The sequence below is a fragment of the Capsicum annuum genome, chromosome 1 (genome assembly GCF_002878395.1).
Source record: "Capsicum annuum cultivar UCD-10X-F1 chromosome 1, UCD10Xv1.1, whole genome shotgun sequence".
NCBI classification, from domain to species: Eukaryota; Viridiplantae; Streptophyta; class Magnoliopsida; order Solanales; family Solanaceae; genus Capsicum; species Capsicum annuum.
The window spans coordinates 240,041,539-240,064,429 of record NC_061111.1 but is presented as its reverse complement, the minus strand read 5'-3'; the positions used below and the strand labels follow the sequence as shown (position 1 = coordinate 240,064,429).

The following is a 22,891-nucleotide window of genomic DNA, read 5'->3' as shown; positions in this document are numbered from 1 at the left end:
TGACTAGTAGTAAAACTGGACTCTACCAATCATTTTTCAAAACCTGTAAGCGATGGTCTCGAGGATGGAATAAGGAAAAATGTGAGGAAAGATTTTTCCAAGACAATCGGGATCATGAAAGATTAATTGGACCTTCACTCCACTCATGACTCATCGCCCGTCGTATAACAATGTCTTAAAACCTGTCACTGTCATGTCAAGAAGCAAAATGAGCAAATCAAAAAAGGATGATGATGAATGGGAGACAATACCCTTAGAACAGTCAATAGAAGATTCAAAGAGTTCGAGAATCAAAGAAGTCTAATCTAGAGGAAACTAAGGTGGTTAACAAGGAGGACAATGAATAAGGGGATTGGAAAATTGATCCTTCGGTCTATCAAGACAAAGGCAATGAAAATGTCATGTCATCCATAGAAGTGCTTATTTCTATCCTAGTAAGATGTATAATAGTATTCAGGGCCATGTAACCCTGAAGATAAGTTTAGTACGAACTACGTTTGACCTGAATTCTCAAGAAAGTGCTATGTAAGCGGCCTATGTCGGCTTCGGTCAACCCCTTAGAATAATTTATCCTTTTCTTTTATGTATGAACTACGTTTGAATTGAATTCCCAAGAAAGGGATATATAGGAGGCCTATGTTGGCTTTGGTCAACCCATTAGATTTTTCTATATATCTCTAGTGTAGTCCTGAACTACGTTTGACCTAATTTCTGCTTCAATGGGATACGTAGGTGCCCCAATGGCTCGGTCATATAACCCTAGAAAATAAAAACTAGGGAAGAATTTTTGAGAAGGAAATCTCGAAAATTCATAAGAGGAAGATCATCATCCAACAAAGAGAATGGAGATCGATAAAAACTTTGGATCCTCTCGAGCTGAGATCATCTCAAACAACTTTAAACTGGGTCAGAAATTTTGAGGAAGGCCTCAAAATTTCCACTGAACATCGGAATATATTTCAAATTCCCCAGCACCAGAGGTCAAAGTCAATCTTTAGAAATTACTAGTTGCGATAAAGTCTAGGTACACTAAATCTCCAGCTATGACAAAACTTTTAATAGAAAAACTCAGCGACTATGATGAATCCCTGAAATTCCTCAATTAAATATTGGAAACAGTCAGTACCAAGCGAAAGATGTTCGTTGAGCTAGTACATGAGGCAGAGATTTCCTAAATCTTTTACAGAAATTTTGAAACTAGTTTTAAAAATTAAGCCTACTTTCGAATATCTTTGCAAATCTCCTTGCTTAGTAATTGCCTAAACATCTATTGGAACGGAGAGTAAGAGTGGAATTCCCAACATGACGGAGCGCTCGAAAGATGGCGAGGAGCAAACCAAGGATCGAAGAAGGTCAACACGGAGTAGTTTCACTCAAAACTAACTATTTTTCTATGGATGTAGGGATCAATACACAAAGATGAAAATATTTTTCAGAAAACCCCCAAGAATTGTGAGCCACGGCAAAGCATATAATACTCAAGAATGGTATTTTTGGGTAGCCCCAAAGACTGGTTTAGTACCCATTTATTGAGGACCTTTTGAATTGTCTATCTTATTTCTTGAGACCATGAAGGACAAACAAAGATGCCTTATCTTCTTTATGAATATTGTATTTAGAATTTTTCTAAAAAATCATCGCTAGAAAAAGCGACTTTGTGTCTACTAAATATTTACCTTGAGCGCAGGTGCATTCAAGGAGGTCGACAAAATAAATACAACAATCAAAAGAATCAATCAATAGGAGGGAGAGCAGAAAGTCATCCTCAAAATTTGCACGGGAGCAAAGCAAACGGTATTTAAGTAATCCCTAAACAAAGGTTTTGCCCCATTTACTTGCATCCGATGGACCTGCTATTTTATTATTTCTTCAAAAAGAGAAGACTAATAGTGGAATAAGTTATTCAAATTATGATGCTCAGTATTAGTCATTATCTTGACTGTGGTCGCCAGTGAGAGCGATATTTTTTCTACTAACTGTCTACCTTAAGTACAAATACATGTAGAAAGCAAAATGCAGACAAATTAACTCAATTGAAATTGTTTTCAAAACACCAAAAGAACCATTTCATATCATTCCATTGCAAAGAGGACCATTATATATTATATCATTGCCGAGAGGGCAATTTCATATCACTACTGAGAGGGCCATTTCATGCCACTGCCGAGAGGGTTATTTTATATCATTGTCAAGAGGGTCATTTCATATCATTGCCAAGAGGTCCATTCCATTACTGAAAGGGTCATTTTATATCATCCCATTGTCGAGAGGGTCATTTTATGCCATTGCCAAGAGGGTCATTCCATGTTATTGCGGAGAGGGTCATTTTATATCATTTTCAAGAGGGTCATTCCATTGCTAAGAGAGCCATTTTATGCCATTGTTGAGAGGACCATTGTATTTGATATTTGTTGACAAGCGAGATAGCATATGCTGGAGACGAGGATATCATCAACGTTTAATATCTGTTGACACGCGAGATAGCATATATTGGCGTTGAGGATATCATCAGCATTTAATATCTATTGACATGCGAGGTAGCATACGTTGGCATTGAGGATATCATCAGTATTTAATATCTGTCGACATGCGAGATAGCATACGTTGGCATCAATGATATCATCATCGTTTAATATTTGTTAACAAGTGAGATAGTATACGCTGGCATCGAGGATATCATCTGCATTCAATATCTGTTGACACAAGAGATAGCAAACGCTGGCGTCGAGGATATCTCATCATTTTATGAATCAGCATCTGAATGCATTAAGAGCACGCAATTTGAGGGGACACCTAACGGATGATATATAAGATTTCCTAGAAATTGATAATTTGAGAGTTATCTATAAGTCATATTATTTGAAATAGGAGAGTGGTCAAGATTACCTATGAATTGATAGCCCATAGTTCATTCGTAAGCTGCAACAACATTATAACCGGATAGTGTACAAGGTTACCCAAAAATTAATAGTCTGAAGGTTATCCATAAGTCGCAACCAAATCCTTATTGGAGAATATGCGAGACTATCAAATTGATAAGTCCAAGGGTTCTCTATAAGTCGCGTCATATCCAAAATCGATTATGTGTAGGATTACCCAAAGACTACTAATTTGAGAGATATCTATAAGTCATATTGTATCCAAGGTCGGATGATGTGCAGGAATACCTGAGAACTAGCGATTGGAGGGATATCTGTAAGTCATCTCTTATCCAAGGTTGAATAATGTGTAGGATCACCTGGAAGCTAGCAATTCAAAGGATATTTGAAAGTTGCCTCGTATCTAACATCAAATAATTCGCGAGATTATCCAAGGATTGATAATTCAAGGAAAATATATATGTCGTATCGATACAAAAGATGCGCGAAACTTACCTGAGATCATATGCAAAAAATTATTGGCAATAACGGAAAGGTTATCATACAACAAGCATTATAGGTGACAAAAAGGGTTGCCGCATCAGCATAAGATTAGACGATTGCAGGGACCATTCTGCATAAGGTGTCATCGGTGTCCAAAAGGGTTTTCCCACTTTGAAGACATATTCAATCGACAAATAAGCTATCTTATTTAATAACCAAGAGGGTTGTTGTGTTTATTATTATAATTTATTTCCTTCCAAATAGGTACATGAGAGGATGACTTTGTTTTTTGAATAGCACCACACGCGGAGGTATGGTAAGAAACTATGAACACCTTTCATGAATTGTGTTTATTACTAAAACTATTGTTTGAGTTATTGTCGAGAGCATCCGAGGGGATGAAAATCTCAAATCACAACCACAAGTGTGGATGACTCCAGATAGGATGCAGCACAACGTGGAACTCTTTTTTAGCAGCAAAATGGACATAGTCTAGAGAGGGACGTCAAACTCTTTGGATGCAAGCTAAAGGATCATTGCCACCACCAATTAAACCACACTCCTGTTAGAAGACATGTGGGGATTTCATGATATTATAGTTTCAGCTTCACCTTTGAGATATTTCTAAACTCATATCAAGGGTAACCTTCTCTTTTCTTACAAATTCGGGTGACAACATACTTAGAGTTTTGAAAACTATGTCCAAGTAAATTCTTACCTATGGATGTGAAGATCTCCATGTTCATGGTTAATATGTTACAAGCCTCTTTTTCATAACTCGAACAACTTGTCACTCATCCTGAGTCAAAGATCGTCTAAAATAAAAGACTATTGTTTCTACCGATCGAGTCGAACTACAAGCAGTCTGATTCCCTGAGTCTCGGGGATATGTAGGTTAGGATCTATGTAGAAAAATCGGGTGCATTCCAACCTCTCCCCCAATCCATTTATTCTCCAGCTTTTCGATTCTATTAAAACTCCAAAATCGAGATAGCTGGTGAATTTTTTAAAAATCATGCTTTGAATCAAGCTTTATGAACTACAAGTGGCCTGAATTCTCATGTAACCTGAGATATGTAGGAAACCTGATACCGAGGTCTGGCCATAACTCCAAAACTCGTGTGTAAACCAATATTTTTCAGAAATAAATTTGTGATCGAACAAAAATTAGAAACATCAAATTCCTTTTGCCTAGGGTTACTTACATCCACCCTACCCAAAGTGAGGGGGTAGTTATTGAAACCTAATTTTTGCCCTCCATAACTAAATTTAATTCCTAGCTTCTTCGATTTTCAAATAAAATTACAATATTTATTTTTTTCAAAAAAAAAAAATTTCAAAATATTTATCTGAATAATTTTTTCATTTTAAGTGAAGATTATATATTATCGTATTCAATTATACGAAATTATATAATTTTATTACTTAAATATTTATTTTTATGAAATATCAAATTTTAATCAAAGCTTATCTTGAAAATAAATTCAAATGGTTAAAATCTTAATTTAAATATAATTTGTTTGTAAAAATAATTAATTTGGAAAAAGCATTTGATTTATTTTTATCGAATCAAGAAGCTCGGGGTTAAATGAGGTATTAATTTGTTTCGAATTTTAATTCAATTTAGCAGAGCTATTAGATTTGGCCACAATTGAAATCAAATTGGCCACAATTGTGATGCAATTGGACAATTGATTTTCAATTTGGCCAAAACATAAATAAATTGGCCAAATCCAAAAAAAAAAAAAAAACTGCCAACTCCAGGCCCAATAACCCTTCAGCCTAGCTCACTTCACAAAATGTTATCTCCAGCCTTTCGACCCCTTTTAAAATCAGCCCAATTCTATACCAATAGTCCAACACCCAACTCTAATGACCCGGCTCAATCCATTTATTCCTCTTCAACATAATCAGCAACAACATCTGACAAACAACGAACAACGTACAACGCTGATTAACAGTAACACCATTGACAATAGCTCCCACCACCATTTACAGCAAATATCGATTACATCAACTCCAAACAACAAAAAAACTGACCCGCCATCAGTTCAATCGACCCCCCTTTTTCTCGACCTGAAAACCTGGGAACCCGACCCATCAACAAATCCGCGCATAAACCACAGCTCAACAATAATCCATTTCAAAAGTTGTACTATTTTCGTGCGATTACAACTCATCCCCTTATCCCTTTTTTAAATTTCAAATTTTTCCCTTTTGAAATCCCCAAACTAACCCAAAAATTGTAACTCCCTCATTGATAGAAGCCCAAAAAGGGAACTCCGATAGTTTTCTATAAAAGGCCTTCTTCTAGAGCTACGAAATCTAAGTCTTGGAAGTGGAAAAAATTTCGAGCAAAAATAGTGTCATTTTTTTAGTAGAAAATCGTTATTTTCGTGAAATTCATCGTCCAAACGAAGATTTTGAGTTGACAAAGATGTTTTTTGGTGGCGGTTGATTCAAACAAAGCTCGTTTTATTTTCTTTCTTGTGATTTTGCCTCATTTTTATTTTCATAGTAGTAATTTAGTTTTCTATTATATGTTGAGATTTGTTCGCTGTAGAGGCCTTGAAGGCCGTAGGTTGATTGCGATGATATTTTTGTTGTGATATTCCTATAATTTCAACCTCATTCTGTGTTAAATGTTTGTTTTCTGTGTGTTCATGTAATTTGCTAAAATATGAGCTTTTGAACGTATCTTTTCCCTTCGTCTTGCTCTACAAAGATAAATAATGCGTCGATCGAAAACTGACTGGGTCAAGCTCTATACCATGTTTTGTTTGGCAACTTGTATTGAAAATCGCATCTTGACGAAATCTTGCACAGTGTATGTTCTTGATTTGTTTCATTCACAGTTGTTTGGCTTTCTTTGGATATGATATTCTTCATATACTGTTGGCATTCATGTATTCGAAACATTAGCCTAGCATAGCATAAGTTTTATATCATTTCTGGTTGACATTTTGCAAATGACTTTTTGAGTACTACGCATGTTTAGCCTAGCTTGTCCTTTCTGTTTTCTAGATAAAGGGGACTCGTCACATTGTTTTCTTTGACTAATAACGTCAAAAGGAAACAAGGAAGTTCATTCCCCAAATGAATGTTAAGCTAATTTTTTTTTCTCATTCTTATGTATTTTCTCTACTCCTCATTTATCTCCTTTTATTGTTTTGCTTGGAGTATGCGCTCATTCCCTAAACATACCCCTTTCTTGTTTTTTTATATATAAGAGGAGCAGTCATGTCTAGTTCTTTTGAGTTATGTTTTAAGGTTGTTATTCATAAGATTCCGTCGATAATTAATATCGAGAGGGCCAGTAGGTTGGTGAGAAAATAATAATCCAAGGAATTCCCTCGAAAAACCTCTGGTTAGTAGTTTCCGTGACTCAGTAACGAGAGAATGAGGATGAAACTTTGAAATTTTGGGGGTGTGTTTTCCTTTTGTTTTGTTGGTTATTCATCTGTCAATTGAATGAGAAAGAATGGATGAACGTAACTGTAATGCCGATTAATGTTGTTTAGTGTTGTGTCATTAAGAAAGATTGCTTGAATTGTGTTTGAAGTCTTGGTAATTTCCTTCAAAACCTGACCACCATATATATTCTTTTATTTCTATTCATTTCTTCACATTATTTTGAGAATCAAGTTTGGATTATAATTGATTTTGTTGACCTCATTCATTTTAGATTCTTTTATGCTTTGATGCTTAGTTTGAAAATATGTGTTAATTTTTCTCTTTATTCTTTCTTCGCGTGTGAATGTGTCTGAGTTTGAAATGAAATCAGTCCCTCTTTGCATTTTCTTCACGGTCCATTAAGGCCCACCATCTCTATCGAGTCAACTCCAAAGAAAAATCCACATCAATCTTATGGCATACCGGATACGAGAAGACGGAAGAAGGAGAAGAAATGGGTTAAAACCCATTGACAAAGCTTTTCAGAGACTTTGGAGTCTCGATTTTATCCATCCCATTTCTAGATTTTATTTGTTTATTTATTTATTTGTTTGTTTATTTATTTATTTGGATCTTGAAGCCAAAGTTTTAAACTAATACAGGTGAAGCGGATTTTGGGCCGAAAAGGCTCGAAAATGTAGTTTAGCATAGGTTATGGGCCAAAGCCCAATATTTAGATTAGGACATGTGAAATTGGGCCGAAAGCCCAAATAGTCTAGGACAGGGTGATGAATTTGGGCTTAAGAGCCCAAATTATTTATTTCTTCCCCGCTTTCCCTTTTTTAATGTTATTTGCTTTGTGTTTTTGCGAACCTAGTTAAACCCCTAATTAATTCGCTAAAAAATTGATTTTGCAAAACTTTCAAAATTCCTTAATCAACTTCATTTTCAACATCCGACTTTTTCTTTCAGAAGTTAATCTAAAGAAAATTATTTTTCAAACATTCCGGATAACCGCAAGTTAGCGGACATTTTAGTTCCCTTAAAAACCTTCCTAAAATGTTAATAGAAACCGCTTACCTAGAATTTCAAAATTTAAATGATTTTTCTGTTTTGAATCACCTTAGTTCTTTATAAAGGTTTTTTTAATTACTTTTCAAATAAATTAAGTGGCGACTCTAAAATTTAAAATTTTCGTAAAACACCTAGTAGCTTCCCCCTTATAAGTGTGACGTGCTACACACCTATAAAAAGGGCTCTACCCGACGCGACTTCGTAAACACCCTGGGACCATGAACCTGGCTCTAATACCAAGTTTGACACGACCTAAGCCAAGGCCCTAGTTGTGATGGGCATCCCGAACCATGAAGGCTCAAGAGACCCCTTAGCTTGTCATCATAAGCAAAACCCATCTATTATAATAATGCAGAAGTAAATTGGAAACATGGTAGTTTATTTATTTCAACTTAACGGTATGGGACATAACTCCATAATAAAAATCATAACCATCTATAACAAGTCTATTAAGTCTCTACTGAACTGAAAACAATAATCTGTCTAAATCCGGGGTAAGGCCCCGGTCGGACCATGAACTAAAATCAAATGGAATCAACACATGGAAAAAGGCCTTCTAAAATAAGGGAGGCTTACTAACTCCAAATGTTTGATAACGATCTAATGATTAGTGAGATCGTAGGATTCGGCCTCAGAACCTGAAATATAGGGGAGTCAATACACAAAGGTACTGGTATGTAGAACAATCCAAAAATATAATATAATTTGTGTAACATAAATGAGAGAATTTCATAAAGCAAGTCAGCATAGAAAATTTGAAAATACATAGGCATAATTTTATGAGCTTCAAAATATCTTCTAGAAGTCATGACTCAACTCTTTATCTTACTTTTGAGCTAAATGGTACTCCCAACAAAACATGAAAACCCACGGACTTTATAGGTCCGCCCTTGACTCGGCAGCCAAGTCCCCAATCCGAGTTTTCCACAAGGATTAGAGTATCATGAAAAGGTATGCCCAACTTGCCGACGTACCAGGCTACCAAATAGCGCATAAAATCCGTGTCGACAAAACACGATTTCGGACTAGGAGTTATCTGAACTCAAGCCTTCTTCAGGTAACCAACTAGCTCTCTTTAAGCCCAAATTTTAGTCCTTTAAAATCATGTTTCATGCTTTTAGAACATTTATTTCTTTCATGTTAAGGGCATTTCGTGATAGGTATTGTTATACCTAACTGGTAAGCCGTATCATGTCATGTCATAATCATAGCCCCTTTCATTCAAAAATCATGTAGATGGCCACACAAAAGATTGAAACATCACAGAGAATTCTTATTTCAAGACACATGAAGACATATGCAAAATACCCCCTTTTTAATAATTTATCATGTGGCGTCCAATCTTTTCATAAAACACATGTAATCCTTTCAATTAATAGGATAAACAATTGTAAACAATAAAATACCCTCTGATCATATCATAAACAATGTCAACCCATAACTATAGGATAGAATTTACTCTCAAGCTTGTAATGCATGCATTTGAGCAACCCACAACGCATTAAAACATTGGATTTTATAACAAGAGAGGGAATTTTGTAAAATCGTGCTCTCATACAACTTGTCAAAACTCATAATATTCATACATGTGAAAATAATTCAAGTTTAGGGAAGTAACATCATAATTTATACAAAATTTCATCATAAATTGGATTCACAATGCATGTCCTTCAATCATTTGAAAACTCATCTCATGTACAAAATTATATACCTTAAAAGCTTGTTTAAATAATAAATTTATGCCCATGAATTTAGAATTGTCCCACATACCTTAATCTTCTTGATTGGCAAAGGAAGCTTGAATCCCTAGTTTTCTTAAAGAATATTTTGGGTTTGTTCTTGGAGAAGAAGAAGAAGGGTTTCCTTGGGAGCAACTTGAGTAAAAAAGGCAAATAATGCCCTTTTTGAAGCCTCAATTCGTGTTATGGACGAAATAGGATGAAGGGAAATGACCCAAAAGCCCCTTGGGCTTTTAAAAAGGCTGCACATGAAGGCACCAGGCGACGCGGGCTTTAGACCGGTAGGGTAAGCCTCGCGCCGCGGTCTTATACCAGTGGTGCAACTATTTTCATCTCCCAATCATGACCCTACGCCCATCTGAAAGTTCCAAAACTCGCCCGACATGTACTTTTGACCTCCCTAATCATGAATTAACTGAAAATCCAATATTTTAGGGTCGGAAAGGTCGACTTAAAAATTCATAAAATCTAGAGGTCTTGAAAAGGACTAAGTCCTAGATACTTAGTAAAGTTTTCAGGCCTTAAGCCCCTAACGCATGCAACTAAAAGTTGGACTGAGCTAAGATTAGATCGGGGTATTACATATCTCATGGGTCCAACTTAGGAGCTGCGAACTCTGTGGATGTATATAGAAGGTCATGCGATGAATTTCATTACTCATCCCATCCATACTGCATTACATTGTATTTGCATACACAACTTTCATGATTTATTTAGTTTTCCTTGAATTGTGTTTAATCTCAGTATACTCTTCGTGTATATCCGCTTTGTTTTTCATTTCTGTATATATATTAGAATGGTTAGTGGATTGTGAGCTATCGTTTAGGACTTTTTTTCTTATAGGTGACGTGCTCATAATGTTATTTTACTTACCTTTTTTTTCTTTGCTTAACCAGTCTATGATACCTACTGATTACAAATGGATCATACTTATCCATAATAAGCACTTTCAGAGCAGATCCTAACATGAGTACGACACGCAGAGGTTGACATCGTGTTGTTTATTGGTAATATTCGAGGTACGGATTGCTTTGTCATCAGAGTCGACCCCAAATCTCTTCTTGTCTACCTAGATATCTTTACTTTCACTTTCTAGGATAGATAATGTAACCCCATTTGTATTATTAGATACTCTATCATGACCTTATTTTTGAGTCGTGACACAATGTGAAAAACAGATGGGGAGGAAACAATGTCTCTATAATGAAGTGGATTGGTGAGTTTAATCCTAAAAGTTTGAAGCTCTAAATAAATATTTGAACCTAAGTTTGTGAGGTGAATGATAATGGGGACTATGAGTATAAGGTCACAAAGGAGAAGAGAGAGACATTGTCCTCGGACTGAGGGAATAGAAATACAAATGCAGGACATGGTACTTCACTAGGATTCCATGTCCACATGCAGTTAAAGACATGGAGCATAAGAAATGAAGCCTAAGACTAAACTGAATTGACATTACAATAAGGAGACATTTATGGTAACTTACAAATATAAGTTGTACCCTGTTGGGGGAAAACTGTTCTAAAAAAATAATCTTGACAAGTCATGAAATCAGCAGAAATGATTAAGCCTATTGACACACCTAAGGTCAAGAGGTGTAGAGAAAAAGAGGGGAGTTAAGAGGCAACAAGGAGAATAGAAAAACATCTCTTTTGTTTCTATATAAATATTTAAAAGGTCTTTCTAGTTAAGGTCTTAAATAATGACCAAGTAAAATTAACTTGGCTCTGGAAGTACTTACTACTTATTAGATCAGTCAAAAGATTTAGTTGAATTTGTCGACAAATTGAAATCATATTTAAATGTGTATCTCTGTGTATAAAGTTCCTATAAGAGAAAATACGTAAAACATCTAAGATACATTTTAAAACAAATAAAGATCCCACCCTCACCCCCGACTTATATAAATATTCAATTGTAATATTTTATTGGTGATTATGGAAATATTTACGGTTGGTATAAAAAAAATAATACAAGAAACTTTAAATGTTTAACCATATAAATCTCTTCCACGAAAAATAAAAGCATGAAAATGATATTAAGAATAATTCCTAGTGGTTTTTTAGGTGTAAAAGTTAAAATATGTGAATTTATGGTAATTATTTGAGGTGCAAGATAAGGTATGAGGATTATATTTGGAATATTCAAGTTTATTATGATGTATAAGTATCATCGAGATAGAATTAATGCTATTGGATAACTTGGCTAATAATACATGTTATATGAAACTTTTATGTGCTAGAAGAACAAGTATTATAAAGTTTCATTTCAGAAAAAATATACCTAAATGGATAAGTACTCATAGTCTAGGACCCCGCCTGGCTTGCACAAATAATACAAGAGGGGTCGACACGATAATAAGGGGACTAGGCACCCAAGTTTGGGCCCAGACTCTACATTTTGATAAACTGGTTGGAATGTTAAACTTCATGAAGTCTAACGAGCTGAGCTCCCTGACAGAGCACACATTTAGAAGCCTACCATTGTACTCAACAGTACTATATCTCCCGAGCTCCCAAACCCTGTAATTTGTACCTTGGACTCCATCTACCCAAGAGGAAGGAAGCCAAAACCCAATAGACCTCTCAGCACTAGAATCTCTAAGACAGAGCAACCAAAAAATAGGAGAAATTCTGGAGGCTTTTGGTGAGCCAAATATCGAATTCTATCTTCTAGAAAAGCCACTCCTAAAAAAATTTAGAGAGCCCTACAATGCAGCTATTATAGCTCACTGTCCAAAGGAAATGAATATAGTCTCTTTGATTCTGAGGAGTATGGAGGGAAAAACATCACCAACAGTGAATATCAGCCCTTACAGGGGACAACTGTAGACCTCCCAGGTGGACAAGGAGAAGGTTTTGATAAATCAGCCACCCTCAGCAGTGGACCTCATAAAGATCAAAATATATAACATTAGAGGGGCGAATAGCTCCAGCTTTCATAGACAATGTGAGAATATACTACAAACCTACAAGTCAGTCATGTTTGTCCTTCTGGAAACCAAAATGGCTAACCACAAGGCCCTCACTGAGGCCTTCAAGTTTGATGCCCAGGTGTAATCCAGTGTTGTGAGGTGTAGGGGAGGAATTGTTGTTATATGGAAAGATAATGATGTAAAGTTGGAAAGTATCTCTGCTACTTCTTAGGGAGTCCATGTCATGGTTAAGGTAAACCCTGACCGTATACCTAAGTTGTATTCTGCAATTTATGCAATCCCAGATCCTAATATTCTGTTGGATCTGTGGAGAGAGCTCTGTCAACTAGCTCAATCCCACCATGAGGATTAGCTAATTAGTGGATACTTTAATGAAATACTTATATCTACAGATAAATTGGGTGGGAATGCTCGTAGCTCAAATAGAATGGGACTCTTTAGACAATGTCTTGATACTTGTAATATGATAGATCTAGATTATAAGGGTTGTAAGTACACCTAGACCAATACGATAAACCACAATAGATCCTCCCTTATTCTTGAAAAACTAGATAGGTGTATCCCTAACAACTCTTGGATAAAATATTTTCCCAACTCCTCCATTACCCATCTCCCTAGGACCAAGTCTAACCATTGCTCTCTCTTTCTTTCCTTGACTGCCCCCACCCCTCCATTTCCAAGACCCTTTAAACTGGAACCCATGTGGTACAGTCATCCCACATTTAGAGCTCGTATTGACCAATGTTTTTCACCCCACATTTCACTCTCCTAAAATGTCAAAAACTTCCAATCTGAAACCACTATTTGGAATGCCCAAGTCTTTGGTAACATTTTCAAAAAAATGAAAAATATCATAGCTAGGATAGATGGTATCCAGAAATTCAGTAGTTACCAACATAGTCAAGTCCTCCATAATCTTGAGAATAAGCTCTTATGTGAATATGATAGCCTTCTTAGAAGTGAGGAAGAATTATGGAAAGTGAAATTCAGAATCACTTGGCTTTTTTATGGTGATGCCAATACATCTTTCTTTTGTGCCACTACCCTGAATAGGAGAAGGAGGAATAGAATTGACTTCATCCAAGATGAAAGTGGCAATACTCTCCAGGAAGCTGACCTTATAGGAACCCATATCTTCCATTTCTTCACTAATCCTTATACCACTGACCATGTTTTTTCTAATATCAATACCATTGCTTTCTTCAAAAGTCCCTCTCTTTTCCCCAATAAAGTCAAAGAAAGACTTCAAACCCCCCTTAAGGACTCTGAAATTTAGGTTGCTTTGAAGTCCTTCAAATCCCTCAAAGCCCCGAGGCTTGCTGAATTTTATCCCATTTCTACCAAAAATACTAGGACCTAGTAGGCAACTTGACCTATGACTTCTGCAAAGAGATATTCAAGACATCTGTCATGCCGGATGAGAGTAATGCTACTCTCATGTGCCTTATCCCAAAATGTAACAATACTTGTTCAATCAAAAACTTTAGACCAATTAATCTATGTAACACTAATTACAAGCTAGTTCAAAAAATCATTATTAACAGGATAAAACCTTACCTCCCTCAGATCATTGGTCCCACTCAAGCCAGCTTCCTAGCCTCTAGGAGAGCTTGTGATCATACAATCATTGTCCAAGAGTATATCTCTCACTTCAAAAGGATGAGAGGTAAAAATCCTAATATAATCCTCAAAATGGACCTTAAGAAGGCCTTTGATAGACAAGAATGGACCATTATTAGAGACACACTTCTCTACTTTTATTTTCCCTAAAACCTCATAAACCTTATCATGTTTTGTGTCTCTTCCAACTCTATTTCTATCCTGATCAATGGAAGAAAGACCCCCCCTTTCCTACCCTCAAGAGAAATCAAATAGGGGGACCCAATCTACCTCTACCTTTTCATTTTATAAATGGAAAGTCACTCCAGATCCATTGACAATGTTGTGGAAAGAAAAGATTGGACCCCTATCAGTATCACCACTGGGGGTCCTAAGATCTCTCGCCTCTTCTTTGCTGATGATCTGTCACGACTCGAGACTACCCCCGGGTTGCGATAACGGTGCTTATGGACACAAGTAACCACAAGATAATTCATAATTTGGTATTTGTTGTGAGTACTGAATAATATAATACTGGAACCATATGTGTGGAAGCTAAACTGATAAGATATTGTAATAACAAATACTGAAATATAATCCAACATATCTGAAATATCTAAATAGACTGAAACTGAATAAATATCTATCTATCTTGAACAAATGGTAAAAACTAAAAACTAACTAACTATCTGACTGTCTAACTGTCTGAAAGCCTCTAGAAATTATGAGGATTTGATGGAATAGAACCCCAACTAACTCCAACTAACTGAACATAAATAGATGCTGAAAAAATGATAAAATATATCATATCCTAGATAGAAGAGGACTCAGTACTACTGTTGTTGGTTAATGCTAGACTACCTAAGTGCGGTCGGGGAACTGAGCGTTCGAACCTATGTTATAAGACAACATAGCATAAAAGAAGACTATGCAATCAATACTTTGAATGTACTGTTGTAACGACCCGAAAATACACCCTGGTCACCACACGGTGCTTACGGTACCAAAAGATCATAAGCTAACCCATGACTAGTACCTTTTATGAGCACTGAATAAAATCTCAAAGAAAACATGTGCGGAATTTAACTAAAACGCCATAAGATTTAAAATACTGAAATCAATACTTAGTGAAACTGCTCAAAAGGGGCTGATAATAAAAACTGAAAACTGACTAACTATCTGTACTAGTCTGAAAGACTCTAGTTGAATAACTAAGGAGTTGATGGGACTAGCCCCCAACTAACTCCGACTGTTTGCTAAAATTGAGAAACTGAAATAAACTTAACTGGTACTTGAAACATGAGGACTCACCACTACTGCTGCTACTGGTGTGCTGGGATAACTAAGTGTGGTCGGGAACCTGAGCATCTAAAACTATGATATGAAACATCATAGCATAACAAAAAAGTATGCGATCAGTACTTTGAATGTACAGGTATGCTAAATGAGGTAAGGTTGTGATGCATGGGTTTATATGCATAAATGATAACCAATTGAATGAATAGTATGGGATAATTGAACATGAAGTACAACTAGTTGAATGATATGAAGTAACTTAGTAAGCATACATGGAATAGAGACTATCTGGTTCGCATGAGAATACTAAATATAAATGTGTGAAAACTGTAATCTGAGAATGCATGACCAAGTATATAATATGTTTCTGATATAGTCTGTAACTGAAATACTAAAATCTGATAATTGAATAACTGATAACTATGTGCTATGGTCAAGTAAAATAGAACTGAGTTCTAAACTGAACACTGAAACTGAAACCATGGGAGGTATCATCTAACCGACATGGCCCAATCTAAATTGATCGGGGTCCAACCTATGACCCCAATTGGAAGTAACGTGCCATGGGCACTAACAATGGTTGTAAGTTAACCCTATCTGGCAGGAAGACATTTTGTCAACCCTCACTAGTAGGAAAAATCATGCGAGATGTGTCAACCCTTATATGGAAGAAAGATATCTCAACCTATGCTGGCTATGTAGTTCTGTAACTCAGGGATTACTACTAAGGGTCAAACCTTATACTAACAGGAATGCCCTCATCCCTAGGTTCGCTCGGTGCTAAATCCTACTCCCAACTGGACTGACATTAATTTCAGGACTACGCTAAGCTTAACTGAAGCAGGAATTGACTCAGATTACTGAACTATTCTAAGTTTGACTGATATGATAACTAATTGAACTGATAATGCTCATACGCATCTGAAGTTATTTTGAAACTACTGAGACTAAGTAAACAACTAAATTTTGGGTATTTATAACCCCCAGTACTCGATAACAATAACAATAGGGTCACATAAAAGTTTTGAAACCGTGGAAGAAAATTATTGTTCACAATTATTCAATTAAGCATTTCATCAAACACATGGAGAACAAGACTGTAGCATGAGGATATTTCTAAACATGATGAGATAGCATGATCACATGACAAAATTACAAACTGAGGATTTATTCTGAGATTCTTGTGGACATGATAGGGAAACCATAATATTTTAAACATAATAAAGCTTTAGGGATATATTAATTAGTCATTGTTCAAAATCCTTTCATCTCGGCATTTTATCAAACACTTGCAATGCATGGTTTAGGCTAACCATGGGAATAGTGTTAAAGGTTGTAGTAATAGCATGATTTCACTTCTAAGATCACCAACTAGGGTTTTAATTCAACAAACAACACCATTCAAACATATAAGGTTTAATATCACCAATAATTTCATCGAAATATGATAAAGATTCAAAATTCATGTAAGCTCATGGACATAATTTATAAAATATGTAATAAGGGATGCTTTCAATGAAAATAGTTTTTAAACATCATGTATAATCAAAATTCATAAAATCTTCATGAAGACAAATCATTATAAGCATGTAATTTCATGATTTGAAACATAAAAGATGGATTCTTGGACTCCATGGGTGAAAAGGGCCCATGGATGAACATCTAATATACCTTAGAGCTTTAATCTTGAAAGAGAAATGACTTTTCTTGAACGTTCTTAGATTGAGAATTATAATTTCTTGGTTTTCTTGAATACGGGCTTGAATCTTGTTCTTGGGAGATGATCTTGAGAGAAAACCCTAATTTTCTTGTTCTTAAGAGTGGAGAGGATTATGAGTGATGAGAAACTCATACTTTCTCTCCTAATAGGGTTTAATGCATGTTTTAAGTCGTGAGAGGTGAGGTAAAAGACCAAAATACCCCTCTGAATCCGAATAAAAATTGCTGAATTTCACGGGTGACGACTTGGGCTGATAAATCATCACTTAGGTGATGGCCCATCACCCCAAGTCGTCACTTGGAATCTGAAATTGATGTTTTTCTGCCTAAGACTGACGATATGGGCTAATAAGTCGTCACATATGTGACGGCCCGTCAGCTCAGGTCGTCACTTTGTTGACAGGCTAACATGCTGGAGTAGAATGGGTATAACTTTTCACTCCGATATAGAATTAAGGTGAAACCAAATGCGTTGGAAATAAGATTCAAAGATATTTCATTTGATATAGGGTAGGGCACGTAAATAATTATGTAAAAGTACTAATGGTCATTTAAAGTTGACCTAAGCTAAAATGTTTGCTAAAACTTAATCAATGGAAGCGTTCTCAACTCGTCTTTGAGTTAGGAGATTTTTATGACCTCAATTGATATAGAATGACATTTTCACACTATATTATTGATCATCGCACATATATATACATAAAATCATTGGATTTTGATCTGCATACTTCATAACAATGGTTTGAATTCTAGGTCGAAAATGTGGGATGTTACAACTGGTATGTGAGATAAGGACTAACTGAAATGCATAAGATAAATGAACATGGATGCATGAACATGTAAAACTGAGAATTCAAGACTAAGCATAAACAACAAAAACAACATACCCAGTGTATTCCCACCAAGACCAAGCATAAATATATACTAAAATTATCTGAAATCTGAATAACTGAAAGTCTATATAATAGAACATCAGAAATCTGTACACTTGATCATATAAACCTGAACTGATCTATTCTGAAACTACATTGAGACTGTGGGAGCTAACTACACCCGACATGCCCCAATCTGAGCTACTGGGGTCCAACTTGTAACCCTAGTTAGAAGGGTGTTGGTACCTTGCCAAGGTACCAATAAATAACTAACAATGTGGATCCATAAGGCTAGTGTCCTGTAGAACAAGGGTGTTATGCCTCTACTGATGGGGGAACCCTCATAATCTATGGTGGCGTCGTAGGTCTGGAACTTAGAGACTGCTACTAACGACTCATGCCTCTACTGACGGGGGAGTCGTCCTCCCTGCGTTCACTCAATGCTAAGTGTTACTCCCAACTGAAATGACATTGGTGTTATTAGTCATTTAACATGAACTTGTAAATGCTCAGCATAAACATGATGTTCTAATTTTAATAATGAAATCATGGTCTGTCTAACTTGTTAACTAAAATAGAATCCTATAAAAATACATAGGTATCGGTTGTTCATGACCTGCCAGAAATGAATGATTACAAAATACAATAACATTACTTAAAATAGTAATATGAGTGATAATTCAAAGTCCCAAAGCAAGCGATAATTCAACGAATAAGACAGATACATGAATTTGAACATGGGAATGTGTTAAACATGAGAAAATAACATATTTACATAGTTTAATTCATAACTTGAAGATTTATCATGAAATCAAGGGAACTAAGACGAGGAAAATTGTAATTCAAACATGAAGTGACTTAAATAACATGAAAACACATGTTGGCATGGCTTGAATTTGATTTACTAAGAAGTTCATGGATTAAATTCACAAGTTCCTAGAATGATTTCATAAAATAGGATAAGATCCATACTTTTAAACTAAAATAGGGTTTTTGGGCTCAATCGGTGAAAGGAACCGATTGATTAACACCCCACATACCTGTAGTGGAAGCTTTAAGGAAGAATCCTAGTAATTGATCTTGCCTCTAAGAAACCCTAGTTGTTGTTCTTGAGTATGGGAGAGGAGATTAACGTATTAAGTGTTTGATTTTTTTAGATAAAATAGGCTTCTTTAAGGGTTATAATTCTTGGGTGGAAGTTATAATAAGGAAAAAACAAGAAAAAAACCTTAGAAATCGTCTGAAAAACATCTGGAAGCTGTCTCGATGAGTTTGGGTACAACTCATAAGTTTTGGGTACGGGTCGTACCTTGAGTCATCACTAGGAATAAAAATTTTGACCCCTACTATTGTGGGTAAGACTCCTTCTGACGACTCGTATGGTCTGCTTACGAGTCGTATCAGTGGGTCGTACCCACTGACAGCTTTGACAGTGCTTCAGTAATTTGGTCATAACTTTTCACCCCGATATAGGATTAAGGCAAAATTAGTATCGTTGGAAAACTAATTCAATTATCTATATATTGGTTGGTCTTTAGCTTAGAAATTCTAGTAGAAAAAACGTTAAGCTCATTTGAATATGACTATAGTTATATTTTTCATAAGAACTTAATCGTTAAGGGATGTTTCGACTTATTCATGAGCTAGGAGCTATTTGAGGACTTAATATATGTCCAAGTAACTTATAAATATATCAAAACATGGGGCTTGATTCTTGGATCCTTTACTGGTTAGGATATGAGTCATACCTTAAGACTTGTAACGAGTTATTACAACTTGTACTCATCTTCTCGTAACCTGGACAGAGCTTATCTCACCTCACACTGACTTGGTTACAACTTACCGCGTATGAATCGTATGATCATATTACGACTTCCAAGGCTTAAGCCAAACCTTAAACAAAACATCACCCCTCACACACGGTTATGGATACGAGTTGAACATATGACTCATATGATGTGTATATGACTCAAGGGCATGATTTGTATATTGAACGGTGACTTCAAAATACGGGGTATTACATGATCTCACTCTCTTTTCTAGAGTAGAACAATACAACTGCACCACTATCACTGATACTCTGGCTGATTTCTGCTCTAAGCCTGGCCAAAAAATCAACAATGCCAAATCCAAAGTCATCCTTTCCTCTAACTGCAGCCCTAAAATCTCCTCTAATTGGTCCAACCTTTTAAGCATTAGGCTAGTAATGCCTTTGAAAAATACCTGGGGTTCCCCATCTTTGAACAGAAACCCCAAAATAGAGACATCCATTTCATACTAGATACCATGCAAAACAAACTTGTTGGATGGAAAACTAAGCATATCAACACCACAGGGAGGACAACCCTAGCCAAAGCCTCCCTTTCCAGCATCCCCACCCACATCATGAAGTACATTTAGCTCCCCCATAAGATCACTAAGAACATTGACAGAATTCAAAGAAACTTCATATGGGTAAGTACTAATGATGTAAAAAACTTCATATGCTGAGCTGGAATACCATCATCCTAACGAAGAAAGGGGGTGGGCTAGGTATCCAAATAGCTGAGCTCAAACAAAGGGTTTTACACACAAGTCTGGCATGGAGAACTTTCCAAAAGCCCAACAGCTTATGGGGAAGAATCCACTTGAAAAAATATCACAACCCCCAGGGTACCAGCAATACAAGAAAAATCATTTCCAGGACATGGAAAAATATCCAACAAGGATGGAAGGACTATTCCACAAGAAGAGCATGGAATGTCCAGAAAGGGGATTAAGTCAAATTCCTTACTGATAATTGGATCCCTCTCCTAGGAAGTCTTAGAAGTGTCATCCAGAGGGCCCTAAACCAGCATAAGGAAACTATTACTATCAAATATGTGTTGGTCAATGGTAGATAGGACCTTTCCAGAATCTCATTCACCTTCTCAAACCACATTTCCCAAGCTTTTACAAGCTACCCCCTTACCCTCAATACTCTGGGAGAGGATACTCCCACGTGTACCTTAACTTCCAACGGACTCTTTTTTACTGGCATTATGTAAAATAGCATAAGAGATAGACCCATAAATCCTAATAAGGACAAGATGAGAAATTTCAAACACATCTAGTCAGCCCCTTGTTCAAACAAGATAAAGAATTTCTGCTAGATCATGTACCATGGTAGACTCCTAACCAACCTCTATCTGTATAGGATCGGTCTCAATATCCAGGAAGACATCAGTTATATCTTTTTTCAGTGCCCTAATACCCTCTAATTCTGGAGTAGAATCAGAAATGGTAACCCCATGCTAGCCAACAATATTGTTACCAATAACAACTTGCTTAGATATTAGAATTCTATTGCCAATCAAGCCTTCAACTCCTATATCTCTTGGGATAAGCTAATTCTTCACTGTCTCTAGAACATCTGGTTGACAAAGAAGGACAACCATTTCAACCAAAAAAAATATGATCAGTATTGAGACTAGTGTCCACATGGCCATGGAATACAAGCTTCTTAAATCTAACTAGAATGAGGGTGCCACGATCAGATACCCCATTAGTATTAAATAGGAACTCCTTCCAAGGGGTGTATATATGCTTAACATTGATGGTTCGGCTGACCCTTAACCTGGACCTGGGGGACTGGGAGGTGTATTTAGAAACCATGAAAGTTCCTGGGAATTGAGTTTCATTGAACATCTCGCTCACACTATGCCCCTTCGCTCTGAAAAACTCGCTCTTAGAAAAGGCCTCACACTGGCTAAAGACTATAACCTAATGCCTCTAATTATAAATACTGGTTGCAAAGATATCACTCAACTCCTTGAAAAGGACCACCCTCTTTACTCTAGCATTCTTGATGAATGAAGATTATTATTGATGAAAATGGAGACAGCAACTCCAGTGCACATGTTTAGGGAGCAAAACCAAGTTCTTGACCTACTAAAGAATAAAGGGAAAAAAGTAATGGAACTTGGACACCCTATGTAATGCCCCAATTTTCTGAACCGAAATGCTCAAGGTGCTCATGACACCGTAGGACCACAAGCTAATCCATGACTGATATCTGTACCTGTAAACTGCATAATATCTCATAAAATATATGAAAACATGAACTATAAGGCCATAAGGTTCAATACTGATACATATCTGAAAAACATGGTATAACAATAACAAAAAAAACATAAATAATGAAGTCTGAACATCTAATCTGACATTTAGTCCGAAAGCCTCTAACTGAACTGAATAAGAAATTGAAGGAACATGTCTCCAACTAACTCCATGAACTAAAAATAATCTAAAATATTGTAATAAATTAATAATAATATTGTCCTCGAATGAAGAGGAGCACTGACTGCTGAAATTTACAATGCTACTGCTGCTCTAAAACTCGTGCCTCTGTACCTATAGCATCAAATAAAACACCATAGCGCGAATGCGTCAGTATGACTGAATGTATTGAGTATACGAGTGAGGTAGGCTAAATGCAAAGGGTTTTATATGCATGAACAATGTTGATTGATATGAACGTGAGAATACATACATACATACATACATACATACATACATACATATGTAACTACAACTAAACTCGTCGTGATACTGACTACTGAGTCTGAATACTGACAACATGAGTTTACTGATGCTGAGATACTGAATGACTGAGTTTACTGATATTGAGATACTGAATGACTGAGTTTACTGATATTGAGATACTGAATGACTGAGTTTATAGATATTGATATGTAATTCATTAATAAGTGAGGAACTGATACTATATTACTAAATACTGGGAGACTGATACTATATTACTAATAAAGGAATGATTGTTTCTGATAGTTCTGATTAAGAAGAACTAATTTGATTGACCGTATATAACAGTCCTGAAACTGAGCTCATGATAACATGACTACTGAGTATGAATACTAATGACAT

At 36.1% G+C, this 22,891-nt stretch overlaps 1 long non-coding RNA gene across 1 annotated transcript in view; it reads left to right on the top strand.

Annotated features, from left to right (window-relative positions):
- The window catches only part of LOC124889295, a 6,830-nt gene extending 4,858 nt beyond the window's left edge, over nt 1-1,972 (top strand). Inside the window, exon 2 of the long non-coding RNA XR_007048157.1 lies at nt 1,688-1,972. This is a non-coding gene — a long non-coding RNA (uncharacterized LOC124889295). The remainder of the gene's footprint in view (nt 1-1,687) is intronic.
- The last annotated feature ends 20,919 nt before the right edge of the window (nt 1,973-22,891 follow it).